Source organism: Micropterus salmoides, unplaced genomic scaffold (genome assembly GCF_014851395.1).
Source record: "Micropterus salmoides isolate LMB-PRFRI ecotype aquatic unplaced genomic scaffold, ASM1485139v1 Ms_hic_scaffold_4, whole genome shotgun sequence".
Classification (NCBI taxonomy): Eukaryota; Metazoa; Chordata; class Actinopteri; order Centrarchiformes; family Centrarchidae; genus Micropterus; species Micropterus salmoides.
Genome location: NW_024043372.1, coordinates 34,491,923 through 34,507,515, shown reverse-complemented (window position 1 = coordinate 34,507,515; position 15,593 = coordinate 34,491,923). Strand labels below are relative to the sequence as shown.

Sequence of the window (15,593 nt, the reverse complement as noted above, 5' to 3'; positions counted from 1 at the left end):
GGTTTGTCACTACAAGCCACCCCTTTCACAAATAAATTGTCATGCAGTCAGTGTGGCCCATTGTTGATATAAAAACATTGATTATACCTGCTCAAACACATGAAATTTGAAACTGAGAATCTAGATTTTGACACAGACACAAGACTGGACCTCGAGACAAGGTAACAAGACCATTTTAAAAGATATGATTAAAGATAAAGGATTTTACACATCAAAGTGTGTAACGGGTTCTGGGGAAGTACCACTACATGTGTGAAAAAGTTGCATAAAGCCTTATGTGGCTCCAGAGGAAGCTGCGCATACTCTCATACTAGCATAACACCAGAATCTCAGACGGAACTGTTGAATTGTGGGTAATGAAAAACATGGAAATATGCATGGAATAAAAAAAGACAACAGATCTAATAATAATACTATCTTCTGCTGCATCGATTAAAATTTTTATCAAAAAAAGAACCCTGTCCACTGTGAGTCATTGTTATAGGAATGCAATGCTATAAATCATTGTGTCGACTCATGTTGTGCTTTAGTGGTATATTTTCCAAAATACATCTTGAATCAGATTTTTACAAATCAGCTAACATATAGCCAATCAAACCTGGAGCTTTTGGGGCCCCTGGAGTTCCTGCACTGGGGGCCTTTGCCCGTTTGTTATTCCAGCCTTGGCCATAGAGGCATTTAAATAAAATTTTATTGTCCTACGGGGGAGTGCTTACATTGTCTAGTTAGTAAGCTTTTAGTGACCTTGAATGTTTTGTACATGAGTCTATGGTGACATTATTGGATTACCGTAATATCCCATCAAAAACATGTTATGTTCTCCAGTCTGTGCCGTTGACCAGTGACACTGGGATACAGATCTGGATTTGGTGCACAGTGGTTGCACACTGCTCCCTTGTGGGATGGGTTAAATGCACAGAATGAATATACATGTATGTGTATGTGACAATAAAGTATACCTTACCTTACCTCACCTTACCCTCTGAAGAATAATAGCTCTGTCAGGGACAGACAATGATTGATCAAATCAGCAACATCAACCCTTCGCTGATTAATTAGGCTATAGGGACTCAGCTTGCCTTTCACAATAATTCCTTGTTAATTTACCAGGCACAATAGGGAACTGATAACTCCCTATTTCACGGGCGAGGTCCCATTATTTTTATTTGTACAGCGGGTGACTCAGGGCGCGCTGCCCTTTCTCCTAATAAATTCCATCATCTCTGTATGCAAAGGTGAGGCAGTTAAAGCTGTGTGTTGTTAGCAGTGGACTAAAAGTGATGAAATCTAAGGGATTGCGCCATCCTGACGACACTGCAAGAAATAACAGCAACTCCTCTGATGTAGTGCCGGGGCTTTAAATATTTTATTAAAAGCAAGAGACTCAATCTGCCTAAAATGAACGATCCTGACCTGCTCACCAACAGCCCAAATAACATGTTTTGCATGTGTAGCCTGTCTCTCTCATCTTGTTGCCTCACTCTTGACAAAATCACTGACACGTAGCAACATGAATGCAGCTGCTGCGGAAACAACATGGGATAATTATGACAGGGTTGGCGTACTTCCGCATGTTTATTGAGATTTGAGTAGCCTACTTGTTGACAGAGCGGGACATTTTCGCAGGGACTACACAAGCGTTGTTTGGCTTTACGCATTCCCCCTGAACACACAGCCTGACTGTATTCGTGCGAGTATCTTCCTCCCTCCTCCCTCCTGCCTCCTGCCTCCCTGCATCTGACAGTGTCCCTCCCTCTTTCTCTCGCCTCCTTCTCTCATTAGGCGTATGACCGGCAAAACACCGACACACTCCCTTTCCCTTAACCCGGGAAATAAACACGGAACGGCGGCGGTCAGGATTGACTTCCCCCAGTGCGCACCATTCATGGTCCTCCCCTGGATGTCTGTCTGACAGGAGGGTATGTTTAGAAGTGTTCATATTTTTGCACTGTCAGTTTTGCCCATGTCGTTATAAGCCCAGGCTTGGTTGTGTTTAATGATTTGTTGAATGTCGGGCTTTAACGTTTCAGGGATCGTTCCCATGTATGCTGTTTGTCCTTTTAACGCGCAATTCGTCAGTGATTACTGCGCTTTGTTATACTCTCTATGTGCTACTATCTGCTGCAGTGATAGGCTTTTATTCAAGCTGCAGCTGTTTTAAAGACCATCATTTCATAACGCGCATGGACTTTGACCGCTTGCTTGCCGTCCTCTACCGGAGGAGGAATTTTATTGTGGGATATTGAAACAGAGGCAAGTTCGTTTTGTGCCCACTGGCCCTTAATGTTTACATCCAACCTGCACACATACCACCAGGCAGTTAGACTCCTCCAGTGTCCCCCCTCGTTGCTGGCAGGACAGCCAATCTACACACGATGTTCTCACCAGGCCTTGATTTTCAGTTTAGGATTTTTCATATCCTTCGGAGTTGCGCTCAGAGATCAGTTTGTGTCTCAGCCTGTCTGGGCAAACTGGATCTCCAATTGGCTTAGTCAGCCTATTCTCCAACACACCCATCGCTAATTATGCAACAGCCACACTGACAGATGCATTTATAGACTCTGGGGACCCAGTGCCATGTCACACACTCCCATCAACCCCCCTGGATTGACCCCACAGTTGTTGAGTTTGCTTTTAGAACTTAAAAATGGAATTTGTAGTTAATAGATTTTACTCACAGTGTAATAATTTGTCAGGGATGTGTAAATGATGGAAAATACAGACTTCACCTGAATACTATGGAGACATTTGGTTACACTCTGCCTGTTTTTGCCTGCACGCTCATGCAGGTTCTTGTATGGAAAATGCCTCACCTTTGGCCCCCTGGCTTGTACCTGTTTTGTGGAGTTAGGCTACATGCAGTATTGAAGAGGCATATGTCAGCACTGCACGGGTTGGCTTTAGCTTCAGGATGCTTTGCTTGGACTGTTCTCTGTGTTACTCAGGCTAGGATTATATTTCTACCCATAATGTCTCTTTGTCTGTTGTCTTGTATATTGAGTTTTCCAGTTTAATGGGTGACACTTCATAGAAGTGTTACCCATAAAAAACTCTGACAGACTCTTAAGATGGCTTATTATATCATATTTCTTATTTTCCTTGTATTGGTTTGTCCATGCAAGTTTGTTCAAGTCAGACCATCTCTGGTTCAGTTGCTCTGCAGTGTTCCACCCCGCTCCCTGATGCTGCACAGGTGGGCTTGTGATATTTTGTCCCACTCTTCCTTCAGGCCACACACACTGTCAGCCTCAGCTAGCAGACCTGCTGTCACACAGCATCCATGTCGGTAACATCGGACACATGTGTATGCCTGCTGTGTCAGCCTTGCTTAGTCAGCCTGCCAGCCAGCCTCGCCTTGCCCCCCAAAATTGCCAGGGAGCCCCCCCCCCCCAAATTGCCAGGGAGCACCAGCACCAGTTTGTCCACCGTTGGCTCACCAGTACTTCGACATGAATTTATAATCATACAGAGTTCAGACACATCAAAGTGAATCAAGAGTCTGTTTTTTTTCTTTTTACCATAGTCTACTGTAAATGTGCATAAAGTCTTGCTACTAGTGTGTCAGTGTTTGTGCGCGAGTTCAGATGCCCCAGGGTGCTGCTGGGATTTCACAGCCCAGCATGCTGCCTACCAACATTTGCAATTCAAATGAGCATGTATGAAGCATCCAGTGATGCTGAAGCAGCCCTCCTCTTCTCTGTGTCTCATTGGAGGCAATCATTCCTCGCACTTGCAACCATTTCCTAATGACTTCTCCGTTGGGAAAAGTGAACAGTTGGGCTTCTTTGTATGAAACAGTATTACAAAGGAAGAATCTATTTAGGTGGTCATCTAATTTGAGTCTTTTGTATAGTCCTTGGCACAGGCATGGAATGCTGCTTACTTGTGTGGGGTCACCTTGATGTTACAGATGATGATGCGAAGGCATGCAACAGCTAACTGTGCGTGTATGTGTGTCCTGTGCTAGAGCACAGCTCAATGTTCTTTGACCTGTTTTTGTACCTTGGTGAGTGTGGTTATGTGTCTTCCTGCCTGCTTAACAGCAGTGACCGATCACACACTCATCCAAAGAGACACACACGTTTCTACTTCTATACTTTTAACATCCCTCACTGACTTAAATACATTCCCTAGTTCCTTAACAGACAATTCAGTTTTAATTAGGATTGTCAGTTTATCAGCCCCATATATTATATAATATATTTATAGCAATAACAATTTATCTGTTGTTGCCCTCTATATTTATATATATATTACATTGTTTTTCTCTAAAAATGGCAAGTCCAACTCTCCCACGCAGTGTTGAAATTGCGGACCAGACACAAGGTATTCGCAGGAAACAGTGTATACATGTACTAGGTTTGATGCGGAAGATAAAAGCTGGTTTAAATGTTAAAAGCTCATATGTTTATTTTGGAAGACAACATTGATCATGAGTTCAGATTTACCATAATGGACAATTGTTTCAAATATGCAACACAACGAACCAGTGGTAGATACACATGACATTTTGAAATGATCCTGCTTTATTAAAACACACTTGCTGTTACCATTAGGAAACTTGCTGAATTAACCAAAGCTAAGGCTGTGATGTACTGTTCCAAAACCATAAAGTTGGGGGACAAGAGCTATAAAAATGAATGTTCAAAATTTATGTAGCAATAGTTTAATAACATGACTTTTCAACGCATTCTCATCTCAGCGCATCATTACCGACGCTTTCGGTATTATTTTGCGCTAAAGGTACATTTCAGTTTCGGTATGAAACGCCACCATTTGCTACGTCGCTGCAACGCAAAGGAGGCAAACCGGTCGACATGCATAAAGTCACTGACTTTGCTTTAGGCACTAATATTTGCTAGCTAGCTAGCACTTCCGGTCTGTACGACACGCCCCAGAGCGTCTCCTACAGACACATACGGGAGCGTCTCGTAGAGACTGCGCTTTGTCACTTTTTCTGAAATCGTCTGTATTGGACGCAGTGGGATGAGAACGGTCTGGACTTTTATTTACTAGTATAAGTGAAGCTTACCCTGGATCCTACATTTCCCATAATGCGCCTCAATAGCATTTTCCAATCCTTCCTTGCCTGCCTTTTTCATATTCAATGTTTACAACGCAAGATAACCCGGATGATTTTATTCAGACTTAAGAAGGCTTCTCCAGAACCACAGAAGACAAACAGATTCATGGCTACGAAACTGACCTTTGTTAGTAAAATTGGTGGAGGGCCCCTTTAAGGATGATGACTTTAACCCTGTAAAGTCTTAGCCCTTAAACAGCCATGGAAGAAGTGAAGCCAATATGTCCTCCCTGATTGGTCCTCTTAAAGATATCTTTAAGAGGACATACATCTTAAAGTTAATGTACTTGTATACAGATAGAAGTACAAGAACACGTTCAGAGGTTTTGTCAGGGACAACATCCTTCAACATCTTAACACATTACCATAATTAGTTAAATGTCCAATTCTGTGTTCTAATAATATTTACAACTTTCAAAATGCAAATCAAGCATTGTTTACACATCATGTAACTAATACTTGATACTTGAAAACTGATGAGTAGCACTGTCTTATTGATTATTGGCTGATATAGCTATAATTGCAGTACTACAGTGGTACAGTGTACTGCAGCTTTGTGTTTGTTTATCCAGTATGCAGAGAGACCTAATCTTCTACCCAAATGTCTGTTTTACATGCTCTTTTATCAGCTTTGTCTGGAATAACCAAAAGAGGATAACACAACATTACCGCAGCTGAATCCAACAACAGTAATCACAGAGGCTGCGTAGTTTTAGTTTTATGGGAATTGAATTAAGAAGCCTCATTAGGATGCTGCATCCACTGCAGTCCTGTCAAAATCTTGTCACGGTGCTGACTTGAACATCATATTGTTTCATTGCGTGGTCTTAAATGATATGTTTGGGGTTTCCAGCAACAATCTCCACAGTTATTGCAGTAGTCAAAAGGTTCTCTTCCCAGGCCAGTTCCAAATCCTGTTGCAGTCTGTCTGATCAGGACTTTATTTTTAGCTTTGTTTTTTTACTTACGCAGCTATGGGCAATTCATTGCCTTCATCAGATTGCATCATTCTGTTTGTTCTCAGATGTCTAAGAGTGTAAGAGAAGCTATTTCATGCCATAAGACAGTTTTATTTCACCATTCTATTTTCCACCTTCAGTCATATAGCTCATCATAGTTGATGGGAAGCATCACTTTGTCCTTCTGAAGGGGAGGCAGTGAGCTTTACCCTGAGCAGCAGCAGCAGCAGCAGCAGCGCAGCTTGCCTCAGTGAGTCAGCAGGTTCTCCAGTGTTTTTTTTCTTCTTCCCCCCCTTCCTTTGCATACCTACACTCGTCTCCCTTGCCTCCACTCGACTGCCGCCTTCTTTGAACAAATCCCCTGCCTCTCCAGAATGAGACTCATCATGTTGTTGTCTGGCTTTGATCTGGTTTAGCGAGACCCATAATGTTGCTCATGTTTGCCTCCCCACAGTAAAGCAGAATTCATATTTCAGGCAACGTTGGTTCATGGTGGGAAAGAGAACACTTGCCACTTCTTTCAGGGCTGTTTATTCTGCCTTCTTTGTGGTCAGCTGTGGAAATACTTTTCTCAAGCTATCTTGGCCTCTTCCAACAAACCAAGGCAACAGCCATTGTTTTCTTTTGGCCACTTCACACTTGGCAATCATTAATTTGAGCCTTTGCATTCACCAGTTATGGAGAAAGGCTAATTCCATTGTTGATCTGTGTCCATTTCCCCAGTGATTACGCTGTGTGTTTGCTGGAGTCCTGCACATTGTAGAAAGCTGGTGATTGAGAAAAAATAGTCATTACTATGGGTCGATCTTAGTGCAAACTATTTATAAATACATAAAACAAGACCTAAAAAGAGGATTAGGAAAGATTAGAGTTGCAAAAAAGTATAACAATACAATGCTTACTGCTGTGAAATCCAGAGTTCATTGCACAATTGTATTTATACTACATATTGAAGTTTCAGGTTATAGTACAGTGAAGTTGCTTAGGCTGCATTTGTCTTCTGGGGATGATGGTCCCAGGGTAGCTGTAGTGTAAGTGTTGCTGCTGCTGTGTGGTTAACAGGACTGAGGAACATGGGTACACTCTGACTTTTGCATTATATTCCAGTGGTAATTAGACTAAAAGATGATTGTGCACCAAATGCGCAGGGAAGCATGAGAGTGTAGTCTGCATGCAGACTGTGGCTGACTGTCTGCTTGTTGGATAGTGCTCATTTTTTCTCAGTGATGACAATGACAGATGTGCTTGTTGAGGGTCGTGTGGGGTTTGTTTGTTGCAGTGGTCTGTGGAGGAGTGGATAAACAGACTACTCCCAGTCCCTTTGGGCCTGTCGTGTGGCTTCTAAACTGGTCAGACAGGTTAGAAGGCAGATCCAGGCACAGCCTCTGTCATTACTCCACTCTTTGTATACTCATGCTTAGTGTGTGTGCTTACAGTTCGCAGTTTTAATCTGTGCACTCACATGACACACGTCTGTGTTTTCTGTGTGGTTCATGCATTTCAGTTTGTTGTGTCAACTTACTTGTTTTTGTTTGGAGTCTATTGAAGTATACTGTATATATATATATATATATATGATATACGATAAAATAATTGTCAGCGTTAATTAATTAATGCGTTAACGTGCCCAGCCCTAATACACACACACACACACACACACACTCCCCTAGTGTGGACTACATGACAGAAACATTCATTGTTTATGTATGTAAATGAAAGTTGTGTACTCTTCTGTATGTGGTGTATTTTGTCATAATGTTTTTATTCATATTTGACCACTTCATACTTGGCTGTGTCAACAGAGTTTTAACAGGATTTCCACGGCTGACTCTGTGGGCCCCCCTGCAGACAGAAATGAGACAACTTCAGCCCCTGATTTTAGCAAATTGGCACCATTAAAAGTATGTTGAGTTAGCTGTTAGCAGTGCCTGTTTGCATAGGTGGGCGTGCCTCACAGTTTGAAAACCTCTGATGTAGACTATCATCCAAACACACCACAATGTTTTAGACTAATTAACATGTTCTACTCTATCCTACAGGCAGTCCTAAGCTTATGTAGTTTTCAGCGCTACTAGCAGGGCGGTTTTCAGATTGCAACCAGATATGTGCATGCTCAAACTCATGCACGAGCATAATCTGACACACATATACCTACACACTGGGAGACAGCTTTACATAATGCTGGAAACTCAGTTAAACTCCCACTCCAACGTTACAGTAACATTTTCATCAGCTTGAGGTTGAACAAATCCAGGCTCGTTGCATGATAAAGTTAGATTGACTGCATGTTTGCGTCAGCTTGCCTGCCGCTTTCCAATAACTCTTTGTGTATCTGTCACCGGAGGCTCAGCAATGTGACCAAAGCTAAATGTATTGGATGATAATGAAACAGTTAGTGAGCTGGACTGAATATTATAAATGAAATTGTTGCCACACTTAGACCGCAGTAAGTAACTTTACTGTAGTGAATGGGTCTTCCACTGTGGTGTTGTCACACAATTGCTTTTTTACCTTTTTACCTTTTACATTTCTTGCAGGCTAAAATCAACACTTTCACATAATACTGGTGGTGCACAGGATAGTTATGTGGAAATATTAGCTGGTGAAGTAATGTGGACGGCTGTACAGTATTTTGCACAGGATAACGGCGAACTAACTTGAGCCAACTAAAGCACAACATCATAATATATTTCACATGCTTTGCAGTAATGTCAGTTTACCAGACCAATAGGATGAAAGCCAACTCTAAGTCAGTTTTGTTGATTGCAAAACAAAGCGGACGTCTCTCTGTGACTCAAGCATTTCTGAGGTTGACTGTGCTGCGGAGCGCGCATGCACGTAACAGCCAGTGGATTTCCTGGAAAATCTGACCCAGGGTCTTTACTTTGGATTAGGCATACTGACCGTCAGAGGTAACAGAAAAACCCGGAATGTAAATTATTTTTATTTGAAGTCCATTCAATTCATTAAAGAAAATACTTGTATAGACCCTGCATAGAGCTGATTATTCCCATTATTGATTCATTTGCAGAAAGTGGTGAAAAATTCCTACTAAAAAGATCCCAGAGCCCATGGTAATGGTCTTCAGATAATTATTTTCTTTGACTAATACTCCAAAACTCAATATTTGAAAAATAGCTATCCCTCACATTTGAAAAGCTGAGAACAAAATAAATTTGCAATTTTTTGCCTGATAAATTGACTTGCGCAATTAATCAGTTACCAGAATTGTTGCCGATTAATTTCTGGTCCATCGATTAACTGATTAATCGAACGCTATTTAGATATCATTTGGTTGCGCAGGTGTAATAAAGAATTGATTGAAAAAGTCTGTTGGGTTCATGTGCGGTGGGGAAGTTCTAATATTACATTTCTGAGAGTTGACTGCCAAACAGAAACCTTTTTATAAAAATGATTGTTGTTTTTTATGTTTTATCATCTGGCAGCATTTCATTTGGGATTTGATTCTCAGTCCAGATATCAGGGCTTACCACTATTTCAACTGGGCTTTCATGCAACCATAACAGAACAGAAAAAGAAGTACGAATTTAACTGTAACTGATTCCTTTTCTCAAGCAAGCATCCGCATTACTGTACTGAAAAAACAGATTCAAAATAAAATAGAAAAACATTTACAATACAATTGAAAGCATTATGAGTAAGGTGAGGTACACGTTTTGTTTTAAATGGAAGAAAAATTACAAAAGCTCTGGTTTAATCCTTTTAATTCATAAGAATGAGATCCTTCCTTCTACTGCTGCACATACAGTATCTACACCTTAGCTGAATCAGCTGCATGCTCGCTTGTTTCTCTTCACTGCTTTGTTCCTCAGTGTGCCAACAACAATAATCTCACCTCATTAATAAGGTTGTTGATTCATAATCAGAGAAGGCGCTCTCATCTGCAGCGGGCTTCTGTGAAATCTGACACTGATTTTGCTGCAGCAATGTTGCAGTAGCCGTGTTGGGAGCGTGTCAATACGAAACCTAGAATACAGTTTACAACAGATCCCAAAGTCATGCTGTTCAGCGAGCAGCAGGCATCTGCAGAGTAATGTATTTTTGGGGGTTGTCCACTCCAGCTTGACACTGCTGTGTGCTTGCTGTTGATCACTTGTGTTTGTGTTGTTCACACCCTGCACAACACTCTCACATCTCTTTCCCACCTGCACTCATGAGTTGTTTTTATATACGGTCTATGGTTGTAAGGCCACTCCTCAGTAACGGAAAACCACATTGTTTTGGCATCAGCAGCGATGTTTTTTCAATCACAGGCTTCACTCCACGCCTTTTTGTTTTTTGTGGCCAACATAAAATGTTTCACTCTTCATGTAAGCCTACTGTATCATTCATGGATTCTGTCATGCATTGATTTTTTTCCTCTTTAATTTTTATGCTGGCAGCGATTATGAGGGGCTCCTTTCATAATTCATGGCGTGATTGATGTCCCTATGGTAGCAGTTTTCATGCTGCAATGTCAGCAGGCACTTATACGGCAACAGCACATAGCGCTGCCAAACACTCCAGTCCACAGATTAAGATGCTTAGTGTTGGCTTTCAGCTGCCATTTAGCAAACCACACTGTGCTGTCCACATAGTAGTTGTGCTCGGCAAATGACTCATTCTGCCCAGAAAAGTTAACAAGACAACTCTAAAATGTTCTTGAGCGCCACTGACATGCTTTTTCAGCCTCACTCTCTCTGTGCCTGTCGCTGTCTATACTTAAACAAATAGCATTGAGCTCCTTGTTCAGCATCTTTTCAAATCCTTTGACACTGACACCCATAACACAGAAAGCTCCTGTAGCTTCCTTTCAGCTCCAGCACTGATCCTAATAAGGAGATGAATGGCTCTATACAAACAGCAGAGTGAAGCAGGGGACTGGATATATGCCCACTGCCTCTCTCTTTCTCTCTTTCTGTATCTGCTGAGGGTGAAATGCCTGTTTCAGTATTGAGTGGCAGTGGTACAAAAGTCCACACTGGTCACCTTACTGCAACATCACCACTGCAGGTGAATAACTCCAGTGGAGTGAGGAACTAGAGGAAGGCGGTACTGTTCAGTGACCATCAATACAATATAATCCACATCTACACCCCCCAATTTAGTGTGTCGCTGATGTAAACGGTTACAACTCTAAGTGCTAACTTCATTGCTTCACTGCTACTTTACATGCAATTTAATTCCTAGTTCAGAAAACAGACAAAATGCAGACTCCCAGTGAGTGAACACAGCACTCGGACCCGGGACCGAGCACAGCCTCCGAGATCGACGGAGGCCAGTTTGACCACTGGGAATACAGTACAAAGGTGGTTTTCTTGCCAGTTGGGCTCTTGTCACCCCGGAACTGAGTCAACTATTGAGACTGTGTCCAGTCCTGTTCATGCCGTGTTCACTTGGAGGCTGCTGATCGCAGTTTTGTTGCACGCTCGCCACTGCACTGCTCCCAGCAATCATTCCCCACCGGGTACCCTTGCCACTGGCCTGAAAACCTCCACTGTTTGAGAAAAGGTTTAAACCTAAACACACACCCGGTGTTCCGAGTTCCCAGTATGGGCAAAGTAAGCTAATTTGAACAGTAGCTGCAGGCTACCTGAGCTAATTAGATAATGACAGCTAGTTAGCAGCAGTTAGCTAACTTGCTATACAGCAATAAGTAAAGCCATCTGTCCATCAGGGAACTCGTAAATCACACAGTTGGGGCAGAGCAGTGGGGGAACATCAGAGAGAAAACCAGATTATATTTTCCAGTTTCAGTAAAATCAGTGAATAAAGTTGTGCTTTTGTACAGTAATCAGTGGTGCCTGTCCCAGAGACACAATTTTTCTGCAGCATCTTAAAAATTAAGAAAGCTTTTCATTGGAGACTAAATTAATGCAGGCTCCCAGTGCAGGATGATTCATCAACATTTTAAAATCCTTTTCCAGGAAATGACACACACTAAAATGTCATCAAGAATACCTACAAAACAACATTTAATTGCGTGTTTGGCATTGAAGTAATCCAAAAGTAAGTTACTTTTATTTTGTGGTTCTTGGATTACGTTACTAATTACAATTACTTATTGGACAGATGACATTTTTAAATTAATCGTCCTAACCCTGATGAGAATATACGTTAAAATTGTGTAGTCAATGAAAATAAATACTCATCAGCGCCATAAAACAAAGAATATGAGTAAATATTTTTTTTAATACACAGAGACTGACAAACAAGACACATGATAAGAACCTGAAAAATATATTATATACACTTGGAGGAAGGCAAGACTGTAAGGAATTATAATTTTTTTTTCTGAAATAATCAGCAGAGGGCCTTCACAACACAGTATTGCTGTCCTCAAGTACATTTCAGGGTAAAATTAACATTAAGAATTATATACTTCTCAGTGCGACCCTCCCTTCTTTTATTCGTGCCTGCAGATACATGCATCTAGGGTAACGCACCAGCTGGTCAGAGCGCAGTGGCAACCTTAGAAAAAGGGCTACAATAAAGAAATGGAAAGAAGTCATGTAGTAATGATACAGATTTGTTTATTTTATGGAAATGATGCCACCCTTTCAGCTCTTTCTGGCATTTAATAATTTTAGAATGAAACAAAATAAAACCATAGTACTGGATACTAATAAAATTTTAAATGTTTCAAGATGAACTGCGCAGGAAAAGAGCATCCACCCCTTTTCAGTTTATTGTAGTGGTTTGCAGGTGTTTTATTCTGACCTTGTACTTGCTTGACAAGATGACTAGAGACGATTGTATGAAACGATTTCTGTGGAAGAATATGAACTCCATGAACAACAAAAGTCTCCGAATTCTTGAAGTTATTGTTTTCTCCCATATTTATTTCTCTCAACACAGTGGGAAGCTCTCACAGCAAAGTGGTTTGCATTTGCAAATGTTGCATAACAGATAGGAAAATGTGGGCGTGAAATGGTGCACTGTCACAACATCGCTGGAATTATGTATATATTCAGTTGTTCTTTGGTTGCAGGCAGTAGCTCTTTTTACATTTGGTGCTTTAAAGGTCCAGTGTGTTTTTTATTACCTTAGAATGAGCCATTTATATCTACATAATCGCGGGTCCCCCCTTCCATGGACGTCGCCACGTTGCGACGGCATGTTTCTACTGTAGCTGCTACAGAGCACGTTTTGTCACTACATTCTTCTTGTTCTGCTTCTGGTAGAGTTCAGGCAGTGCAGACAGTTATCATTATGTTGGATACGTACATTAGAAGAAGTAATAAAAATATACTGCAGGCGTCTGCAAATAAGTTTTGCATCGGAGCAATATTTTCAACCCTTAGATGGTGGTTGAGGATATAAGCCATAATACTGACTTTTGTTGACATGTTGTTTGGTTAGTTCAGTCAGTAAAGTGAGGACTTGCAACCCTAGGGTTGAGGGTTTGGTCCCACCTTTCTCTTCAACAAGTGGATTCTACAGCAAATGTTTTTCAGGCTCACATTACGGCATGGGCTGCACTGTTTGTGTTTTGGTGTTTGATCCGCATCCATCAACCTACGGATGCTTTTTCATTTCCCCAGGAAGAGGACATTTAGGGGAATCACGTTTTCTGACGGCTCTTTCAGAGGTGTGTCAAGCAAGCTACAGACTCTTTTAATGTCGTTCAGAACTGTTCAAAGTAAAAGCTCATTTCAACTCCAAATACTGCTTTACAGTAAACAGCTTCTCGTGCTTTTATTTTGTGGGCAAAACCCCACATTATGATGATAAATGATTATGTGAGTAACTGTTGCTGTCATGACTGAAATCTTTTTCAGCACTGCTATCAAAGTATTTATTTATTTATATTTTTTGCCGCTATCAAAGCACCATAATCTGTCAGCGGGCCAGATATTATTGTTGGCGGGCAGTTTTGGCGAGCGTCCATAATCATAGAGAGAATGAATGTGTTTCTCTTGCCAATGTTTGTATAAACTTTATCTAATGTGTGGTTTATAATGGACTGTGGTGCAGAAACAGTGACAGTAACATATGGTTTTACTGAAAAATTAAGTAAATATAATTTATTTATGTATTTACCTAAAGAAACCTAATTTCTTGGCTGGCCACCCTCTGTTGTCTCAGAAGAGACACATTTTGTACTGTGTCAGCCATTATAGCTGTCCTACGCTCTTTAAAGGGTAGGGGACAGTGGTAGACTGGAAAGTTGGTTGCGATTCACAGCCGTCACCACTAGATGTCACTAAATCTTACACACTGAACATTTAAATGTATATAAATAGAATAAGTCATGTGTGAATCGAATCCCCCCAAAAATAGAACTTCCCACTGGACAGGGTTTACACAAAATGAAACACATTGGAAGTAAATTTGTTTGATTTAATTTGGCAGCTTCCTATTTGCAGCATCTTTCACACCAAAAGCAGCCCAGGATAATATTTGGTGATAGAGATGAACTGTGTTTAAGGGTAGATAAGTCAGTGCTTCTCGTCGCTTAAAGAGGTGGTATTATCTCTCTCATTACCTCTCATTTATTGAGTTATATACCTTTTTTGTGCATGTAACAGGTTTGCAAAGTGAAAAAGCCGAAAGTCCAGCCCAAAGGCAGTTCTCATCTCCCACAGAAAGCTCTGCTCTGAACTGCCTGAAAACAGCTCGTTTGTAGTCCAGCTGTTTCCCTTTCATCCCTGTGACGTCACAGGGATGAAAGCTAAATGCGCCTCATATAACGCTCGCCAAGCGGCTAGTCCGACACGCCCTCAAAAACACCGGTGGAAAAAAACCTAGCTGTAGCACACACCTCCCCTCTCCCTTCTAAACACTAGCGACCCTCCAGGCAGTCAATGGACATAAAGTTGTTCCTGTGATGTAGAGACAGAGCTCAGTTAAAACTTTCTGGATGAAAGATACTTTTGTTACAGATTAATAACTCACCACTCTGAAACTCTTGCTCCAGTCTATGTTGCCAAGCTGGTCGGCAACATGTCCAACTGAACCGAAGCTGTTTACTGGCTTCTCACTGACCCGCCGTACTCTGCTTCTGATTGGCTAGCAGTCCTCAGCTAGCAACTGCACATGTGCAACTCCTAACACAGATCATTTAGAGACAAGATGTATCACTCCGTAGATAAAATGAAGCGTTCAACACAGGGTGAAAAGAGGAGCTGCAGCAATGTGCAGTATGACAAAACCATGTAAACCTGTTCTGGTACAACCCCTAAATAGGATTTTGAACCTGAAAATGAGCATAATACCACCTTTAACATTTTTGCCTGAGAGCTAATTTCATTGTGTCTCCACACCTGAATCATTGCTGCGCACCATTTTAATTTTGCTTATAAAGTGTGTTTTTGACACCACTTGTATTTTAGCTTCTGGAAGTCTGAGATTTACTGATTATTTTCATGGCCTGTCTGAATTGTAGCTACACACAGCCACTCATAATTCCGGCAGGGACGTCTGCCATCTGGATTAAGACTGAAAACTGAAGGGCAGCGTATGTGTTTCACTGGATGTTAAAAAATAATTTCACAATTTAGGAAATATGCTTATTAATTTTCTTTCAGACAATATTTTTGTTTCCATAT

General features: G+C 41.3%; 1 protein-coding gene across 1 annotated transcript in view; it reads left to right on the top strand.

Annotated features, from left to right (window-relative positions):
* The first annotated feature begins 1,674 nt into the window (after positions 1-1,674).
* The window catches only part of LOC119886401 (band 4.1-like protein 1), an 81,034-nt gene continuing 67,115 nt past the window's right edge, over positions 1,675-15,593 (top strand). Inside the window, exon 1 of the mRNA XM_038697106.1 lies at positions 1,675-1,919. The gene's annotated coding sequence lies outside the window, so the exon portion shown is untranslated. The remainder of the gene's footprint in view (positions 1,920-15,593) is intronic.